Source organism: Canis lupus, chromosome 22 (assembly GCF_011100685.1).
Source record: "Canis lupus familiaris isolate Mischka breed German Shepherd chromosome 22, alternate assembly UU_Cfam_GSD_1.0, whole genome shotgun sequence".
In the NCBI taxonomy this organism is placed as follows: Eukaryota; Metazoa; Chordata; class Mammalia; order Carnivora; family Canidae; genus Canis; species Canis lupus.
This window is the reverse complement of record NC_049243.1, coordinates 22,423,744-22,438,133: the sequence shown is the minus strand read 5'-3', so window position 1 is coordinate 22,438,133 and position 14,390 is coordinate 22,423,744. Positions and strand designations below refer to the sequence as shown.

The 14,390-nt window shown below is 34.4% G+C and overlaps 1 long non-coding RNA gene across 1 annotated transcript in view; it reads right to left on the bottom strand.

Annotated features, from left to right (window-relative positions):
- The window catches only part of LOC111091645, a 54,469-nt gene that overhangs the window by 2,699 nt on the left and 37,380 nt on the right, over positions 1 to 14,390 (bottom strand). The window contains exon 3 of the long non-coding RNA XR_005376358.1: positions 13,917 to 14,031. This is a non-coding gene — a long non-coding RNA (uncharacterized LOC111091645). The remainder of the gene's footprint in view (positions 1 to 13,916; positions 14,032 to 14,390) is intronic.

Here is a 14,390-nt window from a genome sequence, read left to right as displayed (position 1 = left end):
AGTCTGCTTACAGTTCCTTTACTGTGCCCTACTTTGTTTCAGTCACTGCAAGATTTGGCATTTACTGTTCTACTTCTAGCTGTGTGTTTTTCTCCCCTTTGACCTACTTGACGCTTATGGTTCATTCAAATTTTGCTGACTCATCACTTCTTCAGGGCAACTCTCCTACCCAACTTCTGACCAAGCTAGATTCCTTTACTTACATTGTTTTAGCACCATGTATCTTTCCTTCATTGCATCATTGTAGTTTATAACCATGATTTAATGTTATGGAATCACTTATGCATTTGCTCAATCAAGAAATTAAATATCCAACAAGCTATCCCTGCCTCTTCTGCTCCTGAATTGTCCTCAGATCTTGCCAATTCTTTTCCTGCCTACTATGAAGTGTTACCTGGATTACCTCTAGAGGTTAGGAAACAGTTACCCTGGTTCCAGTCGTGGATCATTTAATCTAATCTCTAGTCCTTAATCGAAAATCACCTTTCAGAAATGTAAATCTGATCTTGTTCCTCTCCTAATGAAATCAGTTCAAAGAGCCTGTGTTCTCAGAAATGAAGCGTAAATTGTTTAATTTGGTTTACAAAATCCAGTGTGGGAGAAGTCCTTTTTTTCTTTGTGTTCCCCACCTACCCCTTGATATCAAATGTGCTTCCCTGCTCCCCTGCCTCTGATTCCATTCATTCTGTTGTCTTACCTGCTTATCATTTAGGCCTCTCTGTGGGGGCATGTCCTCATTAATAGCATAGGAGTAGTGTGGCTGCTTTTAGCCTGATTTCTCACAGTAGCTGAGCTTGTTTGCTTCTAGTCTGATTCCTTATAATACCTGGATCTTTTATAGCACATCTATCTATGTATCTTTGTATCTATGTATCTATCAATCATCTATCTAAACACATAAAAATATGTACATGGACATGTATGTATACATTTGTATGTCTACTTTAAAAAAATAAGTTATATAATTTTCCTTCATCCTATAGGGCAGTAAACTCCTAGAGGGTGGGGTATACTTTATTCACTTTTGTTTCCCCAGGGCATATATTATGGATTTCTTAGATAATTATTTATAACTAGGTGTTTTTAAGATAATGACTTTTTTAAATTATGATTTTAAGATAATATATCTAAAGGGTCTGAACACCCAATTCCAACATTTAGGGGTCCATTTCCCCAAACCACAAAGCAATTTGCAGATACCACCTGGGTGACCTTCAGTTAAACTCCATTCTGACACTTACTCAGGGATAGCATTTGATCCCACGAGTGAAAGGTTCAGTCCTACAAGACTGTTCTCTGCTTCAGATTCCAATTGCAAGTCTACATTGTGCTTCTGAATGACTGGCTACAGATTGGAGGTTTCCTCTGAATGACTGGCTACAGATTGGAGGTTTCCTCAAACTGATTAATTTGCTAGAGTGACTCACAGAAATCAGTGAAACCTTTTGCTTACTAGATCACCAATTTATTATAAAAGGAACAGCTAGGGATCCCTGGGTGGCGCAGCGGTTTGGCGCCTGCCTTTGGCCCAGGGCGCGATCCTGGAGACCCGGGATCGAATCCCATGTGGGGCTCCTGGTGCATGGAGCCTGCTTCTCCCTCTGCCTGTGTCTCTGCCTCTCTCTCGCTCTCTCTGTGTGACTATCATAAATATCATAAATAAATAAATAAAATTTAAAAAAATTTAAAAAAGGAACAGCCAAAGGGAAATGTTACATAGGGCAAGGTATGGGGAAGGAGTCGGAGCTCCACACCCTCTCTGAATGTGCCACTCTCCTGTTCAGCAACCTGGAGTTTCTCCAAAACCTATACTTTTGTGTTTTTACGGAGGCTTCATTACATAGGCATAATTGATTAAATCATTGGCCACTGGAAATTGATTCAACTTCCAGCGCCTCTCCCTTCTCCTGAGATCAAGAGTTAGGACTGTAGGTTCCACCTGTGTCATCACATAGTTGGTTCTGGCAACCAGGGGCAATCTTAGGTATGGTCTGAAAGTTGGATCATTAACATAACAGCAGACAGCTTTATCTCTCTCATAGTTTAGGAAATACCAAGGGTTTTAAAAGCGCTGTGCTACAAATGGGGATGAAGACCAAATACATATTTTTTATTGTAAATCACAATATTACAAAGTCAATGCCCTATCAATTAACGTTTATTGTGATAATGTATATACTTGTCTAACCTCACCTAATGCATTATGAACTTCTTGAAAATTGTAATATTAATATTCGTAAAACTTTATCAAATGCAAGATAATTTCACTTGCAGTAACTCATTTGACTTTCAGAACAAATGAGATTAATGAAGCAGTTGTATTCATAGCATATTAGTATTGCTATCCCCACTTTTAGGAATGTATAATTGAGACTCAAAGTGGTAAAATAACTTTTTCAAGTCTGTAATCTATTAAATATTAAACTCAAAATCCATTTTTGAAGCTTCAAATTATTCACTTGTTACACTATTTGTTTCACATGTTCCATTTTTTTTTCAAATGCAAAAGTACTTAGCTGGGTGAATGGCATACAATTTTTGAATGAATGAATAATGAATTAGTAATCTAAATGAAAACTTCACATTTTTGCTAAGAATTTTGAATTATTGGAACAATATAAAATAAAATATGGTGGACTTAACAGTTCTCTGGGAGCTGGCATGGTACTAGAGAAAGTTTAAAGTATTGCATATAAAGTGGCATTTCATTTTTTGGGAAGAGATCAAAAATATGAAGAAAATAGCAAGTGTAATGCAGGATGCAGAACTTTGTTTCATGTTAGTAATTTTAAAATTTGTTTAAATGTTATATATCAGATTCAGTTTTCTTTAATACACAAATATTCCAAAATAACTCAAAATAATCTTTAAGACAACTCTCTCTCCATTGTAAAGTGAGTTTACATTTAAAATCATAGTGATTTAAGACTTCATATCCCTATAAAGCAGTATGAGCCACGCCTCCATTTATGTATCTCTGTTCATGTAAGTGTGAATGCAAATTATAAGAATAAGAAAATTATACTTGACTGTTCAACAGTGTGAGGGTTAGGGACAATGATTCTCTATGCAGTTGAAATCTGTGGATAACTTTAGGCTCCCAGAAATCTTAACTACTATTAGACTACTGTTGACTAGAAGCCTTAATCATAACGCAAATAGTTGATAACACATTTTATATGTATTATGCACTGTATTCTTAAAATAAACTAGAGAAAAGAAAATGTTATTAAGAAAATCATAAGAGAAAGTACATTTATAATACTATACTGTATTTATCAAAAAAAAAATCCACATATAAGTGGACTCACACAGTTCAAACTCATGTTGTTCAAGGGTCAATGTATAAGCAGTTTACATTTGTTGTAACCTTGTTTTTATAGCAGTGGGAGATGACCATAACATGTCACCCTGGTGACCAGAAATGCATAGAGCATCATAAAGGGCTGCTCGCACTAAGAGCTTCTCTTCAAACTTAATGAGAGAATAAAAAGGACAATACAATCAACTTTAAACTATCTCCAATAACATGGCAAGAATTGTTCACTTTAAAGATGAAACTACCATCATTAACACTTCTAGATATCTGCATGGTGCTCACTATTTCTGAAATAATAATAAGAAGGAGGAGGAGGTGGGGGAGGAGGAAGGGAAGGGGAGGGGAAGAAAGAAGACATAAAATTGAAGCCTTTCTCCTGCCTAAATTATGCCCTGAGACACTCAGTGTAGTCATATTTTTTTAAAAAGTAAATGTTCTTGACTCAAAAGAAAGGGAGAAACACCACCAAAACACCAGCAAAATGCAAGAATTGCTGTTCGTCATTAGATTACAAAAATGTCTTATTCTTTTATTTTAAATTGGTGTGATTTAGCAAGATGGGACAATGTTATTTTAAATATTTTGCCCCACGGATTACATATCTTGGTAAAGCAAAAATCTTCTGATTGTCAGGCATACAAATGTTATTGAGTACTGTGTTATACAGATGTCTGACAGGATTTATCATAATTATTTAATATTACATTATTTAATATATTTTGAATCTACTTTTCAAGAAGTAAGTCCATTTTATTAAGCTGTGTTCAACTGTGTTCACACAAGAAGTTTGAGGACAAATATATGGGATTAAATAGTTATAGATCCATAAGCATTTCAAAAGATAGTAACTCTAAAAAAGAGTCCACAATAGCCCTTAAAAGATGTTCTGAAGACTTGCATTCTCATTGCAAAAACTGTAAATGAAAAGCTTTTCATTCTAAGGCTTAAAGTCCATATTGTGCAGAAAAGTTGCAAATTAGATACATAGTTGTAATGTGGCCAAATATACAGTTAGTGAGTTTATGAACAGAGGACTTGAAACATGCATATGCTCTGCTGCTAAACAATGTAATTTCTACTTCTTCCTTAGTTCACCCAAGAGGTCACTGAACAGAATTTTTCTTTGTTGCCTATTTTCTGTGGGAAACAAGACCACACCAAAAGGTATGTAAACATTCCCAAATGCTGTCAGTTAATAGGTTTGGCGTATTATTCCATTATTTCCTATTAATAATGGGTAAGTTCATATGCTATTCTAATTTACACCTTTAGGAAGACTACCTATGCAACAGACCTAATCAGAGGGATCCACACATTCCTGGTGCAACTGGATCAACTTTATGCAGAGTTAGCCTCTTTCTATTGACACCCGTCCCATTGTATGCAATGCCTATGTGCTTCTGATTCTTTTCTTAACATCAAGCAAAACTGAAAAAAAAAATCAATGATTTGAAAGTTTGCTCTCTATAGGTTCCACTTCTAAATCCAAGGCTTCTAGACACTCATCCATCACCTTACATGAATCAATTCAGTCCCATTTTTAATTATTTCCTAACATGACTCCAAGTTTACTATTCCTACTGATACTTGCTTAAATCATATCTAAGAACCAATTCATAATACTTACCCATACAATGCCTTTTTCTAGTTCTGCAAAGCATAAATTGTTTGGGCAAGAATACAGTTAAGAATTAATAGGCATTAGCTATAGTTGACAAGCTAAAAACCTAGGAAACAATACATATTCTGATTCACATAGACTTTTGCTAGAGTAAATCCCAGCAGAACAACAACTACAATTGACCCATTATTTCTCTTGATCTGTAGTAATTCATAAATACTACCCTGCGTCTTCGATACGTACGTATTCCCAAGCTCATTATTATCCAACTCACCCTGAATCGCCTCTCTCCTGTCTTTTTTCACTACTTGCCCAACTATTTATAACTTTTGGTCGACTTTTTAATCTCATTCCCTCTAATTTGTTTCTGGGTTTGGAACTGCTGTTGGTGAAATTGTAAGACTTTACTGAATGGGTCACCTTTAGTCTTTGCTATCAAACTATAATTGGTCCTTTATTTTTCCTCACTAATCATTTTCATTATTTTGGGGCTCCTTTGGGGCTTGTTTATAGTGGCTCTTCTCATATTTCCAGAATTCTCCTATTTTCAATTTTATTCCATCTCAGCAGATGACTTTCCTATTCATTCTCTGGTAAGACTAAAATGATTGGACATCATTGTCCATCATTGGACATTTTCACAGTGTCCTTTCTCTAGACAAACCCAAAACCTAACAACACATACTTATCTCTATCTTTATATATTACTCTTAGGCCCTAGGTAGCCCTTGACCTCAGACCTTCTTCTTTTCTGTTCTAGCAAACAGTCTCTCTCTGCCTCTTTGTTCAATAGTAAAAGTATTCTATGATCCCACAAAGGAATTAAAATGCTATATCAAAGAGGGAGCTACAAAGAACTTATCAAGGTACACCTGGGGGGCTCAGCGATTGAGACCCTGCCTTGGGCTCAGGCCGTGATCCTGGAATCCTGGGATCCAGTCCCACATTGGGCTCCTTTGCAGTGAGCCTGCTTCTCCCTCTACCTGTGTCTCTGCCTCTCTCTGTGTGTCTCTCCTGAATAAATAAAATCTAAAAAAAAAAAAAAAAAGAACTTATCAAGATCACTATCTCCACTTTTGCAAGTAACTTCTAGTCTAGGATTTTTTCATCATTAAGAGGTCAACAGGTACTACAGAAAATCCATTTCTGGCATTTCCAAGGAGCTGCCAAGAAAGAATGCCTAGGAAAATCTGTTACTGAGAATACAGGAACTAGAAAAAAAGAAAGATGTCTTGCGATTTAAATTTTGTTGCAAAGGCAAAATGTTTAAAGCTCAATTTGCTATAAAACAGCTAATTAAACATATAAATCTTAATAACTGGTGCTTAAGGAGCATTTATTATTTACTTTAATTTTGGTAATTATATCTTATTTAGAAAAGCAGTTACAAATACACAATTATCACTTGAAATTTCCAAGATTTCGTTTTCTGATTGGATGTAAAATTCAGATTTTTCTCTCTCAGTAGAACTCACCATGTTAACTCCTAATATTTTTTGTTCTTTGTTCCTATTCTGATACTAGTTCTTTCCCTCTCCCCAGCCACTATCACAAATTTCCAACATAAATCTAAAGTAATTTTATGTTTTACACAGTCCAAATCCATAACGTATTCAAACTAACAGATATGTCTCTCTGAGCATCTTTTATGCACATTTACTAATGGCCAGACCGAGTAAACCCATTATCTCCTTTATTTAATTCTAGCCTTGCTAGAGAAAGTATGGTAATTGTATTAATCGGTCTCTGTACATTTTCAATTTCATTTAATTCAACAAATACTTATTCATTGCTTATATCAATCAGTGCCTATCACATGGTTGGGCACTGGGAAATAAAGGGAAAATGAGATAATTCCTCTTTTTTGAGAAACATTCTTTGTGCTAGGTGTTAGAGACATGAGCTAAGATAGAAATCAATAATATGAGACAAATCCTAAGCAAGGAAAAAAAGAACCTGTGAATGTTCTGATAGGAGCACAGATGCAGGACACTTTAACCAGCCTGGAGTGGACATGGGGAACGCATGAGAATAAAAAGGTTCCAGGTAGAAAGATTACTGCAACCAGGGTAATAATCTAGTGAGTTTAGGGAAGTATAAATACCTTCAACCTGGTGTAAGAGGTGAGGCTGTGCAGGTAGGAAAAAGATCATTTATAGAAGGATTTGTCCATATTAATTGAAGGAAAGGAGTAAAGTGTCAGCATTCTTGATCAAGGAAAGGGGAAGGATTGGGCCTTGGGTACAAGGAGTTTGATTATAAACTTCCAAAGTAGGTGTGCCTTCTGTAATAAAATATGCAGTTTTAAAATGTAGGATAGATATTTGGGTAGAAAAAATGTATCTGAGAAAGTCTTTATGTAAGTAATAAATGCAAGCATGGTTGTAAATGAGATCACTTGTCTGAAAGAGGTGAAATAAGGATAGTTCAAAGATAGAACCCCGAGGAATAACAGCAGAACGTTAGGAACAGAATGAGGAGGAGAAATCTTGAAGCATCTTAGCAAAGGGCTTGAGAATAAGAATAAAATCCAAAACTGATTATACCACAGAAGGCAAGAATGAGATTTCAAGAAGGCTGTGTAGAAGATGACTTCATTAAAAAACAGAGAACAAATGACACTGAATATCCATATGATCTCTACTTAGAAAGATGTTTTCTAAACACAAAAGAAAGTATGTATATTTCAAAGAGAAATATAAATGTAACTACAAAAGTTAGAGGAAACATGTACCTCAAAAGAACAAATACATGAAAAGTAATCATAAAATCAGGAAAAACATTAGGAATAAATATAGTATGGGGTTATAACTGTTACTGTATAAGAATTCAATATACGTGAAGCGTGGGGAGGGGGAATCATTCCTATAGGAAAATAGGCAAAAAGCATGAAGAGAAATTTTATAGAAGGTTAAATACTAAAATGAAAAGTATGTTAAAATGCTTTGAATTACCAATAACCAAATACATTCAAATTGAAGCAGGAATAAAGTAGCATTTTGCCTACCAAATTTATCAAACTACTTCATTACTGGCTAGTGTGTGGTAAGATAAGAAATCTCAAACATCAATAATTGAGAGGAAATTGATTCAAACATTTTTTAAAAATCCATCTGGCAAAATCTGTGAAGAGCATTAAAAATATCCATATCATCTTACTTAAATCAACTTGTAGGGTCACATACTCCCAAATGGTAATAAATATTTAGGAATAAATACAACCACTTCTGATTTGATAATCAAAATAAAAATTATAAATAATATGAAATGTAAGTTAAATGAACCAAATGTCCAACATAAATTGTGATACATTCATATAAAAGAAGCTTTGTAAACATCAAAATTGTTTATGTCTGACTTTTGATGATTGTGTTAATAAATTTTGATTGGCACCTCACTGAAAAAGGAGGGGAAATGTAGAGCATATTTTTAAATGGGTATGGGTTTGTTTTTGGTGTGTGTGGGGGTATTGTTTGCATCAAGAAATCCCAATTGAGCTGACTTTCTTGATGGAATGAAAATTTATTTGGGAATTTGGAGGATACTTTAAGGTATCCTGGGAAACCTGCTGGGAAATATTCTCATTCTGAAACAAAGAAAATATTGGATACTGAAAAATTTTGTTTGTTTGTTTTTGTAAAGGGTTTTCTGAGTTCTGCCTCTGGAATGATATTGGTCATTCAACTTTTTGAATTCCATCAAGTCACAAGTGTGTCTTAAATTAAAGCTGTTACTCTAAATAATCTGGGAAAAATCTAATTAAGTATTTTGCTTGAGAGCAAATAAATTCTCCCCATGTGTGAGTATGGCTTTGAGGACCTACAAGATGGTATTTAATAACTTAAGAAGATATTTAACAGGGGAGAAATCATTAGTTAACACCAGAAAAAGAGTAGTTTGTAGGGCAAGAAGGGAAGATGGCAGATGCCACTTAGTCCCAAAGACTTGACCATAGCATGTATGAGACATGTTCTGCTGATTCCCAGAAAAGACCATAAGAAACATTTTAAAAATTAAAGTTTCTACAACTACCTAAGAAATATACTGTATTATTTTCTTACTGATGTTGTAACAATTTACCATAAACTTACTGGTTTGAAACAACACATATTTATTATCTTATAATTCTGGAGATCAAAATGGCTCTCACTGAGCTAAAATAAAGATGTTGGCAGGGCAGCATTTCTTCTGGAAGTTTTAAGGGAGAACCAGTTTCCTTGCCTTTTTCAGCTTCTAGACGCTTCCTAATGTGGTATTAACTCAGGGCTTCCTTCCATCATCGAAGCCAACAATCATCTGTCTAGTCTTTCTTATGGTAACATTTCTGTTTCTGACTCTCCTGCTTACCTCTTCATCATTTAAAGACCTTTGTGATTATATCCAGCCTACTTGGGAAACCAGGATTACTGGGTTAATATTGCTGTTTAGCAACCTTAACTCCTTTTTGCCATGTAAAGTAACAAATTGACAGGTTCTGGGGATTATGATTTTGACATCCCTGGGGAACAATTATTCTACTCATGCCCACATGGCTTACATATTATTTGATCTGAACTCTGTACTGCAGTAAAGTGAAAGTCTTCAGGGTTATTATGAAGAAGCAATTGTTGGTTGGGCTTTGGTTAATAACAAGGTTTTCTTTTTCTTAGTGATGCCCAAATAACTTTGTCTTGCTAACTGGCATAGGACTCTAGACAGATATTTAGAAAGGAAGGCTAGGAGAGGCAAATGGAATCCATGTAAATGGAGATGTTGGGAGGAAGATGTTGATAGTAAAATATATGCTTATCAGCTATTAAGGTGGGGAATTTGATGAAAGTGCAAGATTTTAAAGAGCTTACTGGGTTATATATAATGTGATCCAAATTTCCTTCTATCCATAACTTTAGCTGAATATCTTCAATACTTTTGGGGTCATATGTGTTTTCTATTAGACATAATCAAATGTTAATATTATATAATGGGAGAAAGAATGATGCCCAATGAAAACCCATGTATTTGGGTTACAAATGAAAATATTGTTTTAAAGCTTTTGACCCTAAGTGCTCCAAAAGATGTGGTTCAAGACCAACATCTTTTTCTTTGCTTCTGGTTGTTCTATATAACACCTAACTTGTATCTGAGGCCCCTGAGAACACTTCTCAGTAATAATCCAATTGGCAACCATACAGAATTTCTAAATAACTTATTCTATTTCACTTTTTTTCTCTGTGGTTTATTATATATTCACTATCTCTCCAAGATTTTTGTTGTTCTTCCAGAAATAACAATTTTAAAACCTTTCTAAAATTTTTAATTTTTAGAAATGCCGATTATTGAATACCTCTAAGGCTATTATCATTTATAACTATTAAATCCTGATGAACCTCCATGAAAAGCGTTAAAATTTTGATACCTGCTGTGCAGGTTAGTAGTACTTACTAAATAAAAGTACCATAACAGTACTTATTTATATCAGGATAGGATATACTACATACTCATTAAGTATCTCTATGTCTTGGGCACTCTCAAATATGTAGTGTTTCTAAAAATGTATAGTATTAGCAAACCCAAAAAATATGTTTTTATTTAAGCGAACAGCTTATTGGAATTAATAAAAAATATAAATGTTTCTAGATTAATATAATATCTCTCTTCCCCATATAGATCGAAACACTATTATAAAATGCTTCCTTGAAGAGATTTATATACATTATAGCTACAAACGTGTCTATAATAGGGATATGCAATTAAATTATGATTAGTCTTATTTTCAATATTATAATAGGTAGATGGAATAGTATACCATAGTTTAATATAATTTCATATTTGATTTATTTATTTCAATTGAATAATGTTAGTGGGTTGGTAGATCTTTAAAACATCCTATCTATAGTCAGAAATATTTTTATCAAAATACTAAAAATATAAACAATATACCATAAGATGTAATTATTTAAGAGTATCTTCACACACATCATTTAGATATTCCATTTTTTCTTTTTCTTTCAAAGAAGCTCAAGTGAGATTTTCATCTGTTTGCATCATGGATAAGATATACTGCTTAAGCAGAAAAAAAAACGTGTAAACTGTTTGGAAAAGGAAGATGCTTATGGCAGAAAGGGTAGTGTACATGCTGGGCAGGTGAATAGGTTTGCATATTTAAATATTCATACCGTTATTAAAGCCCATAGAGGTATAAAAATAATTTCTACTTAATTGGCTATGTATTTCTAAAAGAGATACTCAAACATGTTATAATGCCTTCTGCCTTACATAAAAAGTTAATCAATATCTTTATATAGAATTGGTTAAATTACTCCCCTGCCAGAAGACCTTTGTATTTTATCTAAGGTAGCACTTAAATTAACAATTGTAAAATCAACAGGAGAATGCGCCAAGATTATTGCAATATACCTTTATGTGCTAGGGTACTTTGTGGGATATTTCATGGTAAAATCAGCAAATCAACTCAATGCTATTCAGGAAAAATGAATGAACAAGATCACAAAGATCTCTCCGATACCAGAAATCCAGAAATGCGTGGTTTTTGAACTTGCAACAATACATTGTGATATTAATTACTTAAAAGAAATTAAAGGACAAATAAAAGCATTGAGTCATTTTAATTCTTATAGAATTCTCATCTGCAAGTTCCTGGTGATTTCATTGTTATTTATTTATTCATTTCTAACACTCAAATACTCAAATTAATACAAATCATTGCCAAATTAACTTAATTACTCATATCCTGATTTCTTTTTTAGGAAAATATGGATTACCATTGGTCACATCCAGAAATATTAGAGTCTTAGTTATAAAATCACAATGTGTATTACTTATGTCACTGACTTATCATCTCACTACCCCTTTTTCACACTTTTCAAACTAAATTTTGTGCTTTAATAATTGATTTTAGAACAGCAAGAGTAGAAAGGAATACCGCTACCAAAAATCCAATGGCAGAAAATAGTTAAATAATGTGGTTCTTGTGCTTTTTTAGCATTTAATATGTCTGCCTGATATGTCAGAGGTGACTCTGTAAAACAAGAGTTTAGTATAATACAAGCTCTATGAATCCTCCCGGGTTACTCTGCAAAGAGGAGGTTCAGATTAGAACAGTACCACAGTCAAAACACAAGTGTCGTACATTCACACTGGTGTTATTTCATCCTAGTTAAATAATTACGCCAAAAGAAATCACAACTGTTTTTCATTTGGCAATTACAGTTACCTAGGATTTTTTAGAACCAAGTGATAAAGAGATAGAGAAGTAAGAATAAATCATTGTGAATCCAATCAGCACAGAAAAATTATAAATCAGAATTAAATTTTGACCACATGCCTGAAAAGATGGATTTCCACCTAATGTTAAAGTGCTATTTGGCTATCTATTTTCCATTGAAGTCTGTAGTAGCAGAATTGTTAAAAGATTCACACAGTGGTCTCCTATGTGGTGATAGGCTACCCAATGGGTGTTCAATAAATACTAATTATTGCTGCTATTTCAGTACTCTAAGGCAGCCTCAGAACATTGTATAATCAATAGAAAAAGAGTACAAATTACATTAGTGGGTTTTAAAATTATTATCCGAGGGCAAGGATGGCAAGGAGTAAATAGAGCAGATACCTACTGACCCAGCATCATTAAGGGGTACTTTCAGGACAGTCTGGACAAAAGGTCCACCATAAACTCTAGATATTGCAATCCTTCCCTGCTCAGCTTTGTCAGAAATAATCTTGATCAGTCTGCACAGGACACAGGCAAATTCAAACACTTATTTTATTTTCTCTAATGTTATACAGGATAAATAAAACAAACAAAAAAAAAAACCTGAAAAGAAAGGAAAAGATGGTGGAAAGGAAGGAAGAGAGGAAGGAAATGGAGAAAGGGAAAAAAATGATAGAAATATCCTCTGCAACCTCAGTGTCTCTTGGGGAGACGTCCCCTACTGGCTGTGAGTAAAGGGCAATGACTCTACCTTGTGGAGAGATTGTTTATGTTCCTGGTTCCCTGAGTCACTATGAAAAACAGAATTGTATGTAAACATTTCCAAATATACCCAGGTGGATTATACCTCCTGGCTTGGGAACCAGGACTTAATGATTGATTATTTGTTTATTTATTTATCTATCTATCTATCTATCTATCTATCTATCTATCTATCTTTTATTTATTTATTTATTTATTTTTAATTAATTAATTTATTTATTTTTTTATTTATGAGAGAGGGAGAGTACACCCTTGCATGGGGGAAAGAGAGGAGCAGAGAATTTTAAGCAGCTTCATTCTCAATGTGGAGCCCTACATAGGGCTTGCTCTCTAGACTCTGAGATCATGACCTGAACTGAAATCAAGAGTTGGATGCTCAACCAACTAAGCCACCTAGGTACCCCACCACTACAGGACTTTGGAACTCATAAAGCTCCTGTTAAAGTAAAAATATACCAGAGAGACATGTCACACTACACCAATGATTCTCAACCTTGGCTGCACGGTAGAAGCATTCAGAATTTTTTTTTTAAATTCTCAAAGCCAAGGTAACGTTACAACTTAATTATATCAAGAGTCTTTGGAGGAGAGACCCGTACATCAATATTTTTTAAACTTCCCCTTCCCCAGGCTAGTGATTTTAATGTTTTAAACCATTGCAGTAACCCCCTGCCAAAACTTTAAAACTTATTAGTCAGTTTAATAACCAAGTCAAAACTGTAGCACCCCTCCCACCCATAAGTCTGGAACAAAAGACATTAACCATTTATTGATAGACTACTATGTATCAGAAATTTGCTAACTTATGTAAAACATATATATGTATATATGTATATATATACACATATATGTGTGTGTGTGTGTGTGTGTGTATCAGTCTTCCAAACCAATCTGCAAAGCACAAATAACCATTCTGTTTTGTTTTATTTTTTTTTTAAAGAGGAAACAAGTTGTGATTATTGATTCATGGAATATCAAGTGAGTAAAAGATTCCAGTTACAAACCTGAGGTGATCAATCCATCTCTTTCTGTTCAGAACATGAAGCAAACCAGGAGAGAGCAGTTCCATGGGCTAGACCCTAGCAGGGGCCACAGCCAGAACCAGGGGAGCCTGGGTCCCTAAAGAGAAACAGGAGGAGAAGAGGGGGTGACTGGCTATGCTAGCTTCTGTCTTTGGATCAACAACTCCTATAATTGAACTTGGTTTGCATAGTCAAGTTTCAGGAAAGGCCTCACAGCAGGTGAAACATAAAAACAACAGATCGTGAACCTGAACTCTATAGAATTCATGAAAGGCAAAAGTTGGAGGTAGCAGTAGGGAGAAAGGTAATATGATCAAAGTGGTGCAATTTTAATTTTTAGCACTTTTTGTTTAGATGCAGGGTTTATAATATGCAAAACATAACGCAAACCCAGAAAGAATTCCAAAATAAATAATCATGAGATTTCTAATTCTCTCATCCCAAAAGGAAAGAGAC